Raw genomic sequence first — 17,105 nt, 5'->3', positions numbered from 1 at the left:
GTATATATGTATGTATGTTTCTTGGTAGCGTTTTATTGCATTATTGTATTAGTAGTTTTCATCTCATTGTATTGTTGTGCATACTACTATTTCCCTGAGCTGCTGCTTAAAAGGGGAATTTTACCAGGGTTATTTTACCTATCCTGGTGAACAAAAAAAATATGTAAAATAAAATCTTATGTCAGAAGTCGGGCATAGAGCTTAATGCCTGAACTGAATCATGCCTTTTGGAATTTGTAGTATTTGAAAACTCCTGTTATAAGCTGCTTTGAGAATATGATGTCTGTAGGATTTGTGTGATTTTTGCTTTCTTAGATTCTTCTTTGCAGCCTTAAAATTAGAATTGTATGAGACTGTTCTCCTGATCTTCGCACTGTTTGCTTGCCCATTTGGCCAAGTGCCAGTTTTAGACATCTTAAATTTATGTGCTTGCTTGGTTTGGATAAGTTGTAAATGAAAGCGAAATAATTATAGACCATACTGTTCTTACTAGTTCAGTTGTATTACTGGTGGTAGCCTTGATGCACTTTCAAACAGACTACTAAATCTATCCACTACTGATTACCGAGGGCAAGTACTTTGCTTGCTTACAGACCCTCTCCATTCCAGTATTTTTCTCCTTGAGATCAGATTTTTTTCATAATTGTATTTGGCCATTGCCTGCCAGTATTTCTGAAGCTTTTTTTTTGGGGGGGGGGTGCTTTTGATATCTATATGGCACTGCTATTGTTTCATTCACTACTGTTTCTCTCTGTTAAGATTTATAGGTTATACTGGGGAAGTATACCGCAGTACAAACAAATAATGATTGACTTCAATAATTGGTTAAGTTTCTGGTGTCATTCTAAGGGGATCCAGTATCTGTCTGCTTGGGATAACATGATTGACAGACCAAGATGCTCTGCTAGAGATAGCCTGCATTTGTCACCCCTGGGGTTCCGGGTACTGGCTAAGGCTCTTGCCACCCCTATAGTGCCTTTTATAGGCAGTGTTCCAAAGACCAAATTACCACCGTAACAGCTATAAATAAATGCAATCTGAGGGTCATGCTGCTCAACGCTAGAAGTCTAAATCTCAAGATTCACTCGCTTGAAACGCCTCAAAATGGAGAACATAGGATATGCACACCTCCAGACTAGTAGCCCAGCATAATGCATCTGAGATACTTAAGGTACAACTATAACATTGGGTAAGACGGCGATCCAGGTCATAGCCTGCTATAGGTCCCCGACCATATCCCCCGACTCTCACTCCACATTGCTAAGCACCCTGGAATCTATCCACGTCCAGCCCAACACTCTCATACTAGGAGACTTAATTACCCCTCCATCAACTGGGAAAACTACTCTAGCACAAATACAGTGGCCCAGCGCTTCCTGGAATTCATCAATTCCAATGCCTGGACCAGCACATTTTGACCCCACTAGAGGAAGCAACGTCCTTGACCTGGTTATTACTAACATGGACGACCGTTGCTCCGCACCAATAGTCATTCCCTCCCTGGTCAGCTCTAACCATAAACTAATCACCATGAAAATCCACACCCCCTGCAAAGGTAACCACCTTGAAAAATTTCTCCAAAGCTGACTTTGTGCTCCTAAAAACAGACGTGGCTAACTTCACGGCACCCAAGCCAATGGAAAATAGCTGCATGACTGCCAAATCATATACCAATGCACTGTACGAACATGTATATAAATGCATGTCATGCCCAAAAGAACCAAGATGCTGTCCCCAACAGAACCAAGATGCTGTCCCTCTCCTCCAAAGAAAGGAAACCAATCTGGTGGTCCCCAGTCATTAATAAACTTTACAACAGAAGGAAGAAACTGTTGCAGAAAAAGGTAAAGTCCCAAGACTGGAAAAACTCCCTTATTAGCCTCAATGAAAAGTTGAGATCCCTCATCAATTCCTCTAAAGCCAGCTATGTTTTTAGTGTCTGCTGCGATTCTGCCTTCAGTCACAAAGCCTTCTATAGTTGTATCAAGAACCTCCACGGCAATACCCAGATTTGCTGGGAGTTACTGCACAATGGTACCTCTTTTATACTGAGCCAACAGATATTGCCAACATGCTGGCCGACAGAGTCAGTGCCAACTTTTACCCCCCCCCTTCCCCAAAGAGCCAGTCACAATACCGGAAGAATGCCAGGCATCCAGCATTACTGCAGCACAGGTTAAAGCTGCATTGTCCAAGGTCAGGAATACAGCTTCCATGGGACCCAATAATATTCCTGGCTGTGTTCTACATGAACTACAAAGCGAACTTTCACCACATCTGTGTGCCCTGTTCAGTCACAGCCTCACCTCTGGCTTTGTCCTTACCGAATGGCACACTGCTGCATTCATCCCTCTCCATAAAGGGGGAGCGACTACAGACCCTGGGAATTATCGTCCCATTAGCCTGATGAGTCTGATATGTAAAGCTATGGACCTGATTAACAAAGATATAGGAAATCTTCAAACTCTGGACTCCATGCAGTTTAGCTTTGAGAAAGGGAAATTATGCCTGCTCAACCTGGTTGACTTCTTTTGAGTCAGTCACCAGGGCTGTAGATGAAGGTAAGGCAGTGCATACAGCCTACCTCGATCTGGTCAAGGCCTTTGATACCATTCCTCACTCGGGAATTATTAATAAACTTGCCAAACTAGGCATCAACCCCTATATCATTAGGTGGGTTGCAAATTGTCTCACAGATAGCAAACTCCAAGTCCGACTGCTGACTAGTCACGAGTGGAGTCGCACAGGGATCGGCCCTGGGTCCTCTCCTGTTCGGCATCTACTTCTCAGAAGTCCACGCCAACACAAAGGGACCCTGACTGACCAAGTTCACAGACGACTGCAAGCTGGGAGTCCTTAAGTAACTCCCCAAGTGATCCAGACATCCTACAGAAAGGCCTCACTGAGACCAATGACTGGTGTCGAAACCATGGCCTTAAGCTTAACGCCAAAAAATGCGTCATCATCCCCTTTGGTAAAAACTCAATTACCACATCGATGGGAGCCTACTGAACACTGAAGGCATTATAAGAGATCTGGGGGCGCAGGTTGACAGCAACCTCTCCTTCGACCACCACATTGCCGCTGTGGTCAGAGTCTCCTATGTGGCACATCTCATTACCAAGGGTTTTGCATCCAGGAGGAAAGAGGTCATCATCTCTCTCTATTCTTCTCTTATTAGACCAATCATCGAGTATAATGCCCCATTTGGCATGTACCTCACTAGACACCTGCAATAGCTGGAGAGGCCACAGATGTACCTCACAAAGAGAATCCTAGGCATTAAACACATGTCCTAAACGGACAGATTCAAAAGACTCCAGCAATGCAGTGTCTCATAGCGCCTACTTAGAGGCTATCTCTGCTTGACTTATAAAGCCATGTCTGACCCAGCTCTGTTAGAAATGCTACATCTAAAGAAATCCCAATCCCTCTCCACCACACGCTCCAGAGACCTCAACCTCATTACCACACTCAACAGAACATGCTGGAGGGACAGGTTCATAACCCAGATACTGTCCATGCTCTGGAATAGACTTCCCGTACATGACGAGCAGAGCACCTTGCTATCCCTCTTGACAAGGAATCTTAATGAGTGGATGGGTAATAGAAAGTTCACCCCGGGGATCACTCCAATGGCTGTACTTGACAGAGGCACTGAGAACTAACGTCGGGCGGCACAATGCCAGGGCACGTCTATGGGCTAGGCTTGTAAAGGCTCCAGGGCCATTAGCCTAGTACGCACCTATGAACTTAGGCTAGACTGTGTAGGTGTTAAGTGAGTTACTGAAGGGAAGCAGACAGAGTTCCATGCTTGCCTTGTACAGTAGCTATCTATGCTAGGTAATTCCCCATTCACCCCTCACATAATCCCGTATCACCACGGGAAAACAGGCTGCCCAGAAAGGAAGCAGAATGATGTTATGGTGCATTTTGTGTATAATTTACACCATCCTGGTTAGGTGGCTTAGTGCAAGATGTATGAAATTGGACTTTGCTGTAAATCATATGGACTTCATATGTCCCTTTTATCTGCTGTTCTGGAGGCTTTTCAGAGCTCTGTTTTGCGTCATTAGTCAGGCAGTGTCTTTTTGCTGTTATTCTTTCGAAAGAAACTTGTTGCCTTAGAAGTTTTTGTGCTGAATCCAAGTTGAAATCCTGTGAATGGCACAAGTGCAGACATGTTAACAGTTTGCATAAGGATTTTCAGAACAACACATGGAGCTGGTACTAGAGACTAGCTTTTTGTTTTAACATAATAATGTCAGTCACTGGGAAATTCTGACTTTTCAGTGCTAGCTATGTCGCGAGTAGTGTGCAAGGTTAATTATTTTTGGTAAGACGCATTATTTCAGGCTTAATGACAAGAATTCTAATGTTTTACATGCGGTCTGTAGCCCTGTAATGTTTGTGGGCACAGATGGGTGCCAGCTTATACCACTTTATGTAATAAAAAATGCATGAAAATTGTTGAGCTTATATTTGTGTCATAGCATGTGTAAGCTCCTCTTATAGTAATTATACATGCATGCATATACATACAAATGTTTCAAGCACGGGCATTAATGCCTTTCTAGCTTGCCAGTATACCAAAACACGAACCAACAAGATGTCCAAAAGGATAAAAACTATTAACAAACTGACAGCCGAAAAAACTGAAAAGTAAATCTGCTTTTAATGCACAAAATAAATTTAAAACATAATTATTATAAAAATACAATAATATAATATAATAAATCTTTATATGTATTGTTTCATTCATTTATTGTCAATTTGCAATATTTATTAGAATGTAGATACATATCTTAAGTGGGATGTATTACTTGGGTGAGGAATGGTATTCAGTGCACATTATTTACTTATTTATTGTATATATTTTTGTATTTTTCCAAGTTATAGTACAGGTAGGGGTTATATAATGGAATGTTTTATATTATTGTATTTTTATAATAATTATGTTTTAAATTTATATATATATATATATATATATATATATATATATATATATATATACACATATATTTTCTGTATTGAACAATTGGTTTATTGATGTTTTAAAGTGGTTTGTGCGTGGTGATGTCACAATATATTAAGTTGTACTATCGAGCCTATCATTGACTCTGATGAAGCCATTGGGTAATGGTGAAAGCGCTTAGTTCGTGAAGGCTTATTCTGTGCCTATTTTGTGCATTTAAAAGCAGATTTACTTTTCTGTTTTGTCGGCTGTCAGTTTGTTACTAATATACCAAAACACTTGTTCCCATAATAAATGTCCAGGCTGTTCTTAAAAATATCTAAGCTAGTACTTGCTTTAATTAATTTGGTAGTCTGTTCCAAGCATCAGCTACTCTGTCAGAGAACCAATTAGCACATTTCTCATTCCTATGGAATCTTCTACATGGGTTGTCTGATGATTCCCTAGTACTTTCTGTTAACCCCAAACATTCCCAGAGGTAGTTGTCTCTAAATGCCCTACATACCTGAATAAGATCTCCTCTTAAATATCTGTAAGAGACACTGTACAAGTTGATATTTTAGCCTTTCATAATAACTTAGATTTTCACATCCATGGATGCCCTTGGTATATTTCTGCTGTACTCTTTCCAATTCACTCATGCTTGTTTTCCTATAGGGTTTCCATATTGTTATTCCATACTTAGGTTTAGGTCTAATGTAACTAACAAACAATGACTTCATTATGTTTGATTTCCTAGACTTTATAAATCTTTTTATACAACCTATAGTTCTATAACTATCATTAGCCATTTGGTTGATATGATTAGAAAAACTCCATAGCTGAATCTACCTATATACCCAGGTCCTTAAATGAGTCTACAATTTCAATCACTGTGTGCTGTATTAAATATTCACCTTTCAGTTTGTCTCCCAAATCTCATATGCTTAGTTTCTGATTTATTTATCAACATTTTCTCCTGTGCCCAAATGGTCAATTTAGTCAAATTATTTTGCAGACATGCCTTATCTGTAACACTTGTAATCAGTTTACCCGATTTCAGGTCGTCCGCATATAGACTGTAGAACACCTCAGATGAAAAAGTAAGGTCTGAGAGATGCAATTTAAACAAGTAAGGGCCTAGGACAGAGCCCTGTGGGACACGTGTAACCAAGAATTTCACTTGTCCAGTTGGTGTGTGATACTTGCCATGTCCTATTTGTAAGCCATGCAGCTATCCATCTTATCAACAGTACAACAATACCTAGTTGTACTAATTTATTTATCAGTGTTTTGTGTATGACCCTGTCAAATGCTGAAGTTAAATCTATGTAAATCACATCACAGCACAATTTTTCATTCATAGCTGTTATTATATTGTTATAGAACATCATGTTACAGGTGGTAATAAACCACATATGCATGCTGATGTATGGTTTCAAGTCCCAACCTATCCAGTTCTGACAATAACTTATCCAGTATTACCTTCTCCATTATTTTTCCACAACATGAAAGTAGATTTAAGGGTCTGCATGATTATGGGTTTGTCCTACTTCCCTTTCCCTTAAAGACAGGTTTAATAAGTGCATGTCTCCAATCTTGAGGGATCTCCCCATATTTATATGACCTAATGAATAATAGATATATTGGTAGTGTAAGTTCTTGCAGAAGTGTTCTCAGGTCATTGTTAATTATTCCATTGACTCCCTCCGCTTTATTTGGATCCAGTTTACACAGTTCGTTTTCAATATAATCTAATTTGATTCCAGTATATGGGGTTACCTGGATGTCACTAGAACAACTTACTACCCCCTTTGTGGATCCAAACTGTTTTGCATAAGATTTTGTAAATATGTCAATAATCTGTGTCTGAGAATAAATTTTAGAATCTGCACACACATCAATTTGTGCATCATTGCTCCTTCCACTTGTGTATCTATAAAAAGGGTTCCTATTATGCTCAATATCTTTATATAAATTTTCTTCAAATTTTTCTTGATCTTGTCTAACACTATGCTTAATCTGTTTGTCTAGCTTGTTTATTTCAGTTTTCAAAGTTGTAGTTCAACCTCGCTTCCATTTCTTATATTTTTTGTCTTAAACCTTAATCAGGTATCTTGTTGTTATGGAAATATACCCCCTGATGTTGCGTGCCTAGATCCTGGTGTTAAACATTTTTTTTACTTTTTGCACTCAATTTCTGTTTTAAAACTTTCCACATTCCATCTGCAGCTTTTCCACTGAATACCTCACTCCAGTTAGATTTATATAGTAACTGTTTTGCTTCCATATAATCTGTAATTAACCTTTTGTGCATTGGCTTGGATTTCAGTTTGGCAGAATTATCTAGCAAGAAATTAACCTTAATAACCCCATGATCACTGCACATCAGTGATGGTAAAACTTAAAGTTACAGTAATTTGTCTGGGAACACAAGCAATATCTATTATATTCCGTCCCCTGGTAGTTTTTTTACAATCTGAAGCATTTGTTGTTCTTGAAATATACTCTTGAATAATTTCTTTACTAACATTGTTGAAGCAATATTATTCCAGTCTGTTTCTGGTAAATTCAAGTCCCCAGCTAATATTATTCTTCCCTCCTGTGTTTTCATGTAAGAAATGTATGAGTTCCTCTAGGTCATCTGCACTTGACTTTGGTGATCTATACACTCCAACAATTGTTATATGTTCCAGGGTTGTCTTTCTTGTCACGGTTACACAGTCTGTAGTATTGGTGTTATCATTGAACATGTAATGATGACAGGTCTAATAGCTATCTTTAATCTCTATCATAACACCTCCACCTGATTTTTTGTTAGAATGTCTGTTACAGTAAAAACATTTTATACCCTGTCAGAATTGGTTTCCAGTCATTGTTCTTTAACCATGTTTCACAGACAATGACATCAATCTTGTGGGAATGTAGCAAATTTTATGACCTTTGTCCGTACTCTAAACTTGATAGTTTGTGCACTGTCTGATACTCATCTTGGTGATTGCTGCAGCATTGACGCACTCTGTGTGATATAATGTATAGTATGTGTATATGTAGGTATAAAACACATTTATACATGCACTGTGATGGACAGGTCTGCCAGTTGCCTACCCTGGTTGAGACTGCTACTGGTAGAATTTGCGTTATGTTCAGTTCTATCACCTGGCACATTAGAAAGAAAGAAAGAAACGGATGCCATAGAATCTTCCATCTGGAGGATGTGTGCAAAGAAACCCACACCTTAGATCTACTTCTGTCTCTTCATCTTGCTACTTTCAGTTGAACCTCACTTTAGGCACAAACCATCCAAATGTAGAAAGAAGTTTAGCAGATCCCATAATCATTCGAACAGTGCTTATTTTAACTGTCTTGGATTTGGAAAAGTTTAGGGTGCTGATGGAACACAAACCAGTGAATAAAACAAGATTGTCAACACTCATTATGGATGTTCTTTGTGTTTCACTGTTGCAGTCCTGACATTTGGGTTATCTGCCTGCAGGTAGCCTTCAGCCGGCCTGAATACCAGAGTCTTCGGATTTCTGTGTTGAATGCTGTTGCTTCTTCCATGACATCAGGTCGTCAGGGGTATAAAACATGCAGCCGATGCCATTACATCAGTCTTTCTTGCCGTGTGGTGCCCGGTGCCCGAAGCAGAAGCAGTTAGCAAGTGCTGGTCTGCCGACTCCTGAAATTTTCATTTTCGAGTTTCAGACCTGAAATCTTCAAAAAGATAAGTACCCCATTGGGGATCCTTTTTTCTTGCTCTAACCGATGTCAGAAGAAATTAACACTTGTCTTGCCTGTGGAAAGCAAATACCTCATAGAGATTTTCATTCTTACTGCATCACCTGTTTAGGCCCAGACCACGATGTCTCTCGCTGTCTGTTTTGCCTTGTTCAATGCCTGAACTATTCATCGTCTGGCTATTTTTATAGCTAAATACTTTCGTTCTCGATCTTTATACTCCAAAATGGCTTCGTTAAGCCATCCAACTATCGATCTTCCGAAAAAACTTAAGGATAAAGACAGCGACTAGCTTATCGGAAGTGTCGTCGACCGTTTTGGACCTATGCGGTCAGTCTCTGTCTTTATCCTTATGTTTTTTTTGGAAGGACAGACCGCATAGGTCCAAAACTGCCGACGACACTTCCGATAAGCTAGTCGCTGTCTTTATCCTTAAGTTTTTTCGGAAGATCGATAGTCGATAAGCTAGTCGCCAGTCCGCCGGTGTTCAGTGAGGCGCTTTCACAGCCCCTGATACTCACTACTACAGATTCGCAGGCCTCTACTGAGACCCATTCGGAGTCCGGTATGCCGCGAGATGCTTCTTCGACTATGGAACATGCAGATGTCTCTACCTTGGATGGGTCCAGTGCTGCTGTGCAGGCACCAGCTTCTGAGGGTGTATTCAGGCATACCAGTTTTCATATCAAACAGACAACTTTGTTTCAAGCTAAGAATACCGAATTCCTCGGGCCTAAAGCTCGTACTAAGCCTAGAGAACCGATGACCAAAGCGCATTCTCAGGTCCATATGTCTCAAAAACAAATGATTAGAATGTCTGTTCTTTCTGACTACCAGGATTTACCCTTATCTACTTATGAGGATTCTGATGTAGAGGATTCCATTACCTCTGCTTCCCCTCCAGAAGATTTTTCTTTTGGTGAAACCTTGCATACCCTTAGGGATCATTTCCCCTGGGAAAGCCAGGACTATTCTCAGTCCAAAAAGAGACTTAGGGAATTTTTAAACCTGCCTCAACACATGCCTCTAGCTGTCCCTCCTGTTCTGGAAATTGTAGATGATATTTTCTTGGAATCCAGCCTTACCTCAGACATTTTGCCTCCAGCTCCCAGGAAACCTGATAGGTACTACAGAGTACCTGACTTTCACAAATTCCTTTTCAAGAATCCTATTGCAGATCCAGAGACCATTTCCCAAGGACCAAAAGGCATTAAGGCTACTACTGCCAAAAATTCTACCCCTTCTGATAGGAATTCTAGGGCTTTAGACAGATGGGGTAAGAAGGTATATACTTCTGCTACATTGGCCATTGGGGCTTTAAATTGCCAGTTTCATATGTTAAAGTATCAGCAGCATATTATGGGATTAATTAAACAGAAAATGATGTTGATGTCTGACCGTGCTGAACACACAGATTTACAAGTTAATGCATTCTGCTGACCAAGTAGGTAAGCATACTTCACAATGTGGTTTTGATGCTTTAGAAGCATCTTGCAAGGCTGCTGTCATTGGGTCTGTACTTAGAAGGCATGCTTGGCTTAAGGAGCAAAACTTGGCAGATCATGTTAAAGCTAAATTACTGGATGCACCCTTACGCCAAGAGCACATTTTTGGCAACAAAGCAAAAGAAGTCCTCAAAAGGATGGAGGAAAAAGCTAAATCTATGCAAACTGTTAAAGATTTCTTACAAGTACAGCCACCTAAATTCAGTAGACATTGGCCTTTAAAGAACTGGTCCTTTCCAGTCCCTTCCAGGCCTTCTCAGTCCAAACCCAGGAGCAGCAGACCACCAAGACTTCGGTCTCAGCACAGATCTAAGCAGTGGGGGGGGGGGGGGGGCACTTACAAAGCAGGGAGTAGTAAGCCACCCCTGTGGAAAAATGGCACAATGACTTGTCATCCTTAACTCTACCAAGCCTTGCTCAACTGCTTGCTCCCTTAGGAGGTAAGCTCACCCTGCATGCAAAAAACTGGGAACTCATTACCCAAGACAAATGGATTTTAAACATAGTTTCCCTAGGATACAGATTCCACTTTCACTCACTCCCAACCCCAAGTGAATGGCCAGACCTCCCCCCAAACCTGTGGACGGAGGCCCAAAAACAAGTGCTCTCTCTCTCTCTCCTCAGTATCAGGGCTATTCAGCGTGTCCCAGCAGAACAAAGGGGACAAAGTTTTTATTCAAGGCTGTTCCTGGTTCCCAGAAAAAAAAACTCCTGGCGTCCTGTCCTGGACCTTTCTATTCTCAATACCTTTCTGGTGGTTCCAAAATTCAAAATGCTAACTCTTCAGCAGCTTTTTCTTATGCTAGCCAAGGATGCCTGGCTGGCAACTCTAGACTTAAAAGAAGCTTACCTGTACATCCCAATAAGGGAATCCTGCAGAAAATCCCTATGCTTCAGGGCAGGCGCCATGCACTATCAATTCTCTGCACTTCCCTTTGGCTTATCTACTGTGCCCAGGGCGTTCATAAAGTGCCTAGCTCCTCCCATTGCATTTTACAGGCAGAGAAATATTCAGATTTACCCATACTTGGACGATTGCCTGATTCAGGCAGAGAGTCAGCACTTGCTATTACAACACCCGGCATTTGTAAAGAGACTTCTAACTTCACTGGGGTACACCAGCAATGAGAAGAAATCACACCTGTTACCCTGCCAACAGATTGTATTCATCGGAGCAAGCTTGAACACAACTTCCCAGATGGCATTCCTCACTCCAGAGAAACAAGTTCATTTGGCAACCTACTTCAAACTACTGGCCACAAAAACCCAGCTATCTGCAAGGAAAATACTGCAAGCCCTGGGATTCATGGCCTCTTGCATTCTGTTAATTCCATATGCAAGACTGCATATGAGGAAACTTCAGTGGTATCCAAAAAGTCTATGGTGTCAGTATTCCCAGGACCTGGAAACAATGATTCTTATTATTCCTTGTCTAAGGGCAGAGTTCCTTTGATGGGCAGAAGCCTGCTACCACAACAAGGGACTTCCTTTCACTCTACTCCCTGCTGCCCAAACCCTAACAACAGACATATCAGACGATGCATGAGGGGCTCACATGGCAGGACAGTGCATTCAGGGCAAATGGAACCCAAAACAGATGCACCTGCATATCAATCAAAAAGAAATGTTAGCTGTACAGAATGCTCTGACAGCCTTCACAGACCTTATTCTTCCAGGACAACTACTGGTAATGATAGACAACACCACAGTTATGTGGTACATAAACAAGCAGGGAGGAACCCACTCGTACCCTCTCTGCAGACTAGCCTTGGCTCTGTGGAACACAGCCTTGAGCTACCAAGTGAACCTACAAGCTCAGTTCCTGCCAGGCAAACTAAATTCACTGGCAGACTACTTGAGCAGAAATCTCATGGATCCACATGAATGGAGACTTGAACCCAAAATATTCAAGCTCTTGAACAAATGGGGAGACACCAGAGGTAGACCTGTTTGCCTCCCTCAAAACTACCAGTTGAACAAATTCTGCACCAGAACTCCCCACAGTCAAGCTTGGAAAGTGGATGCCTTGTCCTTTTACTTGGGAAAGCCTCTCAGTTTATGCCTTTCCTCCCCTGCCTGCCCTCTTGAAGGTTCTACTAAAGATCAAATAGGACAAGCCAAGGACAATACTGATTGCACCAGACTGGCCACGTCAGCACTGGTGCCCCCTTTTGCACAGTCTGACAGTTCTACAACCTTGGCACCTGCCTCAGATCCCCCTTCCCTGCTGTCCCAGCAGGCGGGCCAGATTCTGCACCTTCCGCTTCAAACCCTGAACCTTGCAGCCTGGCTAATTCCCTGACCTCACCTCCAGCAACCCTCAGTAAACAGGTACTGGAGGTCATTCTTGAGGCAATGAGGCCTAGTACTAGAAAATCCTATTCAGGATTCAATCTCAGGGGATGGGCACAACGGTGCCCAGCTTACCTTATATTCTAGATTATTTAACAGAAATGCTCCACAAGGGCTTATCTTTCTCTTCAATTAAGATTACTGCCTCTGCCATATCCGCATATTGTAATACTGAGCCAACCCTCTTCTCTCATCCCCTGCTAAAACAATTCCTTAGAGGGGCCAGAAATTTAAGACCCCCCCCCCCGGAAGGCTCCCACTCCAGCCTGGGACCTTAACTTTGTATTGGAAAAACTCACTTTTCCCCCCTTTGAACCAGCTGCTACAGCAGAGTTGAAATTCCTTTCTTGGAAAACAGCTGTACTTCTAGCCATCACTTCAGCAAGAAGAGTGTCTGAACTGCAGGCCATCATGGCAGTGGAACCCTTTATTATCTTCCATGCGGACAGGGTTTCCCTCAGGACTAATGCACCCTTTATGCCCAAGGTGGTGTCTAGTGTGGTTCTAAACCAGTCCATTCATTTGCCTACTTTGTTCCCTAATCCTCTGAATAAAGGGGAAATGATACTGCATTCTCTGGACGTACACAGCTTAGATTCTATTTGGACAGGACTAAGCCTCTCAGAAAATCCGACCAGCTGCTAGTTAGCTTTGCTGCAGGGCAGAGGGGAAGACCATTTTAAAGCAAACCATTTCCAAATGGATAGCACATTGCATCCATTTCTGTTACACATGGAAAACCTACTCCATAGAGGATAAGAACACATTCCACCAGGGCTGCATCTGCCTCTACTGCATTTCTCAGAGGAGTCCCTGCCAGGGACATCCTGGAAGCAGCAACCTGGAGCTCTGTACATACTTTCACCAAGCATTACCACCTGCCTATCTCTTCTAAATCCAGAGCTAGATTTGCCACATTGCTAGCCCTAATGCTCTTTAACTACCTCCACCCTTCCTTAGCTTTGGGAATCAACCCAAATGTGATGACTGCAACAGTGAAACATGAAGAACATAGTACAGTTGTGTACATTTACCATAAATGTAGATGTTGGAGTGTGTTCAATGTTGCAATCTTGGTTACCCTCCCTCCAGCCCCCGAATTCTCTTGACTGTTACCTTTCCTCCATGTTTTCATATATTATATCATGTGTATTTGCTTTTTGCTGGGGGTGTTCCATACCATATAATTGCTTCCTATTGTGGGAGCACCTGACATCTGGGGCAAGAAAAACTGATGTAATGGTGTTGGCTGCATGTTTTATACCCCTGACGATCTGACGTCATGGAAGAAGCGACAGCATCCGATGCAGAAATCCGAAGACTCTGGTATTCAGGCTGGCTGAGGGCTACCTGCAGGCAAATAACCCAAATGTGATTACTGCAGCAGTGAATACACTCTTAACATCTACATTTATGGTAAGTGTACACAAATCTACTATTCCACTGTGGTGATGTCTTTGTTTCAGTGGCACGTGTCTTTTCTACATAATTCTTCTCCATTGTAGGTTTTATCTTTCAGCACTCCACTGCTTCAGTTTTATAGCCTTTAATTTATTAGGGGCAACCATTAAAAGAATCAAAGCGAAAATGTTTTCCAGAGCACTGATTCAGGTTCCTTCCAGACTTGGCCACTTGGTGTCTGCTTCATCAGTATTGGACTAAAAAGCAGCAGTTTTATTGGTCTGTCTTCTACTATCATGAATGAAATATCAGTTCCTAAATTGTCTGCTTATCCAGTATTTTCACCCCAGTGCTAGCCTCCCCAATAGCAGCATGTCTGTCAATTCTAATCGGCTTATCCTCCACTAGTTATTATTGTTGGCCTACTGAGAGACGGCCATTTCAACAGATATCAGCTTACCTTATGTCAGCCTTACACGTACCTGGTTGTCAGTTGTCTAATTTTCAGCTGGCGGTGTAACTGGCTTCAGCAAACCAAGTTGCAACATCCCAGTCCCCACTTCATAAGTGCAGTATCTGAGAAGTGGTGTTCTTTAGGCAGGGGCTCCCTACATAGAACCTTTATGCAGTCTTCCTTAACATGTCCTTATTTGGTTTAATCACGCCCAGCCTCTTTCCAAATCTCCTTTGATGTTTAACCTTTGCAGTCCCCAATGCCAGTCCACTCAACCTGGTCCAAAGATAGTAGTCTTTTCTGTGGATATCACCAAATGCAAGATGACCAAGAAAGTTCATAGGTAAAGCAAGGCATAATGAGCACACTTCCGAAGTAACCACAGTATATTAAGAGGGCATTGGTATGCATAAAATATAATGTAACTTGCCAAGGTCTGTCTTATTGGCACATTAAAGTGCAAGACCTGAATTATGAGTCCTAACACTTTTTGCCTTTGTTTTCATTGATTCAAATTCCAACTATTAATGTTACATCCACATCCCTGTTACTTTGTACCTTGATAATGCTGTACTTCAGAGAAGGGGGAATGATACTTGGGGAAATTAACTTCAAAACATGAGAAAGAAGAGTTGGATTTTTGGAATAGTTTAATACAAATATGGAATAAAATTGTTTTGGATCAGATAAATGGGTGAAGTGTTTGTCATTTTAAACAGCGTGCTGATGAAACCTAGTGTTAAGTTGCTATAAAACTGAATAACCATTTAAAATGCAGAAAAATAAAGATGACAATTGTAACCTATTTTCTTTTGTGCGTTTTATTTATTTTTTGCAGGGAAACAGGTGGAAAGTGTGTACTAAAGAAATGTAGTCATGTGCCCCTAGTAAGTAGTTTGGGGATAAGAGCATCATAAAATAAAGAAAAAAAGAGAAATTAACAAATGTCTGCTAAGTGATTAAAGAAAAGACTGATGATTTTGCAATAGCTAAAGTTTATATTTTCAGATTGTAACTACTAAACTTTAGGATGTAAAACCAAAGAAGGACATTGGTTAAATGATGTAAGGTGTCCATTCTGTTAATTTATCCTTGGCTAGAGAAAAGACTGATTTATTAATGCAGTACTTTTGTAATTTATACCAAATTACTGCCTGTCAGGCTCTGAGGTGTTTAATAGGCTGCTTCCTGTGTCTAGTTTAGGGAGTTTGATTCCTTCCACCTCCATTTTCCAAGTGTGTGACGCTGAGCAAGTCAGGTAACCAGATTTTGCTCTTGGGTTACCCACGAAAAGGGATGCTTCCGTCCCTTGAGCTTATCTGAATGTGGTGTGTGTGTGTGTGTGTGTGTGTGTGTGTGTGTGTGTGTGTGTGTGTGTGTGTGTGTGTGTGTGTGTGTGTGTTTACATGCACACTACGAAGCCCCGGTGGTGCAGCGGTAGCATTGTCGCCTCACAGCAAGAGGTTCTCCCGTTCGATTCTCGGCTGGAGCGCCTTCTGTGTGGAGTCTGCATGTCCTCCCCGCGGTCGAGTGGCATTCAAAAGACATACATTGAATGGGAGTGCCATCGTTGAAGGCTGGGCATCGAGCTGGCACCTCGGCACCGTAAAAATCTACTGCCAGTTATTAGCAGAACGGAGTTCCGCTGTGGCGACCCCTAACTGGAAAAAGACGAAAGAAAAACAACCTCGATCACTTCACTTGTAATTTCAAAAGGGCTAATTAGTAAGTAGTTTGCATCACCTTTCCTTTTATTAAATGTTGCGTGAGAGGTGAGGTGACAATACATTACTTTACAAGAATTACTAAGTAAGATGTGCAGTTTTGTGTTGCACTCTTTGAGAGAAGTTGTGAGAGGGCTGTTTGGCATCCTACTTAGACAGTTGGTATTGAAAATGACACCTGATTTGGCCAGAAAAAAGTGTAGTGATTTGTTATCAACAGGCCAGTTACTCCCCTCAAAAAAAACAGCTTAATGCCCTCCCAAGCACTGTCACACTTACTCAGGAGAAAAGGAGAATGTTTATCACAAGGCTGTGCAGGATCTGTTTAGGATGCACTCTGGGTCCCAGTTATCTGTCTTTTGATTTCAGCCAAGTGAAAGTTGACACCTCCTTCATCTTTATCATCTAATTTTGGAATGGAACCCATTTTTTGCTACCCAGTACAGAACATACTGATTTACATCTCATGTAAAAAGTTATTCGGATGTCCACTGTTCTGCTGCTGCTTGTATACTGACACATAACTCTCAACCTCTTAAGTGTAAGAAATCTGGATAGACCCAAAAATAAGGAGGGGGACAAAGGCCCAAAATTACATCTTTTTAAAAATATTGCTATTAAATTAGAAATGTAAGTTGCTAGAATAACAGGTATTGCATTAGCATGCATTTTCTGAGAGCTATGAAGTCTGAAACTCAAATGTGTGTCATTTGTTCATGTTCAATGATTCCAATAATGCTTTGCCAAAAAAGTACAAGTGCTACAGGGGACAGACCAGAACTGAAGCGAAAATATGGGCAGTTGAGAGGTGTGACTGGAACAGTGGCTATCAACCTAACTTATGCTGAAGATTCAAAGAATATCATTTGACTTGAAAAACATCCTCAGATCTGGTGAAAAAAGTTCTCTTCATCTGGTTCCAGTAGGTGGAAGTAATTCTCAGAAGTAAAAGCAGTCTTTACTGTTCCTCAAAC

This window comes from Protopterus annectens, chromosome 3.part0 (genome assembly GCF_019279795.1).
Source record: "Protopterus annectens isolate FY-2018-M chromosome 3.part0, PAN1.0, whole genome shotgun sequence".
In the NCBI taxonomy this organism is placed as follows: domain Eukaryota; kingdom Metazoa; phylum Chordata; order Ceratodontiformes; family Protopteridae; genus Protopterus; species Protopterus annectens.
The sequence above is the reverse complement of the archived record's forward strand: the minus strand, read 5'-3'. Positions refer to the sequence as shown.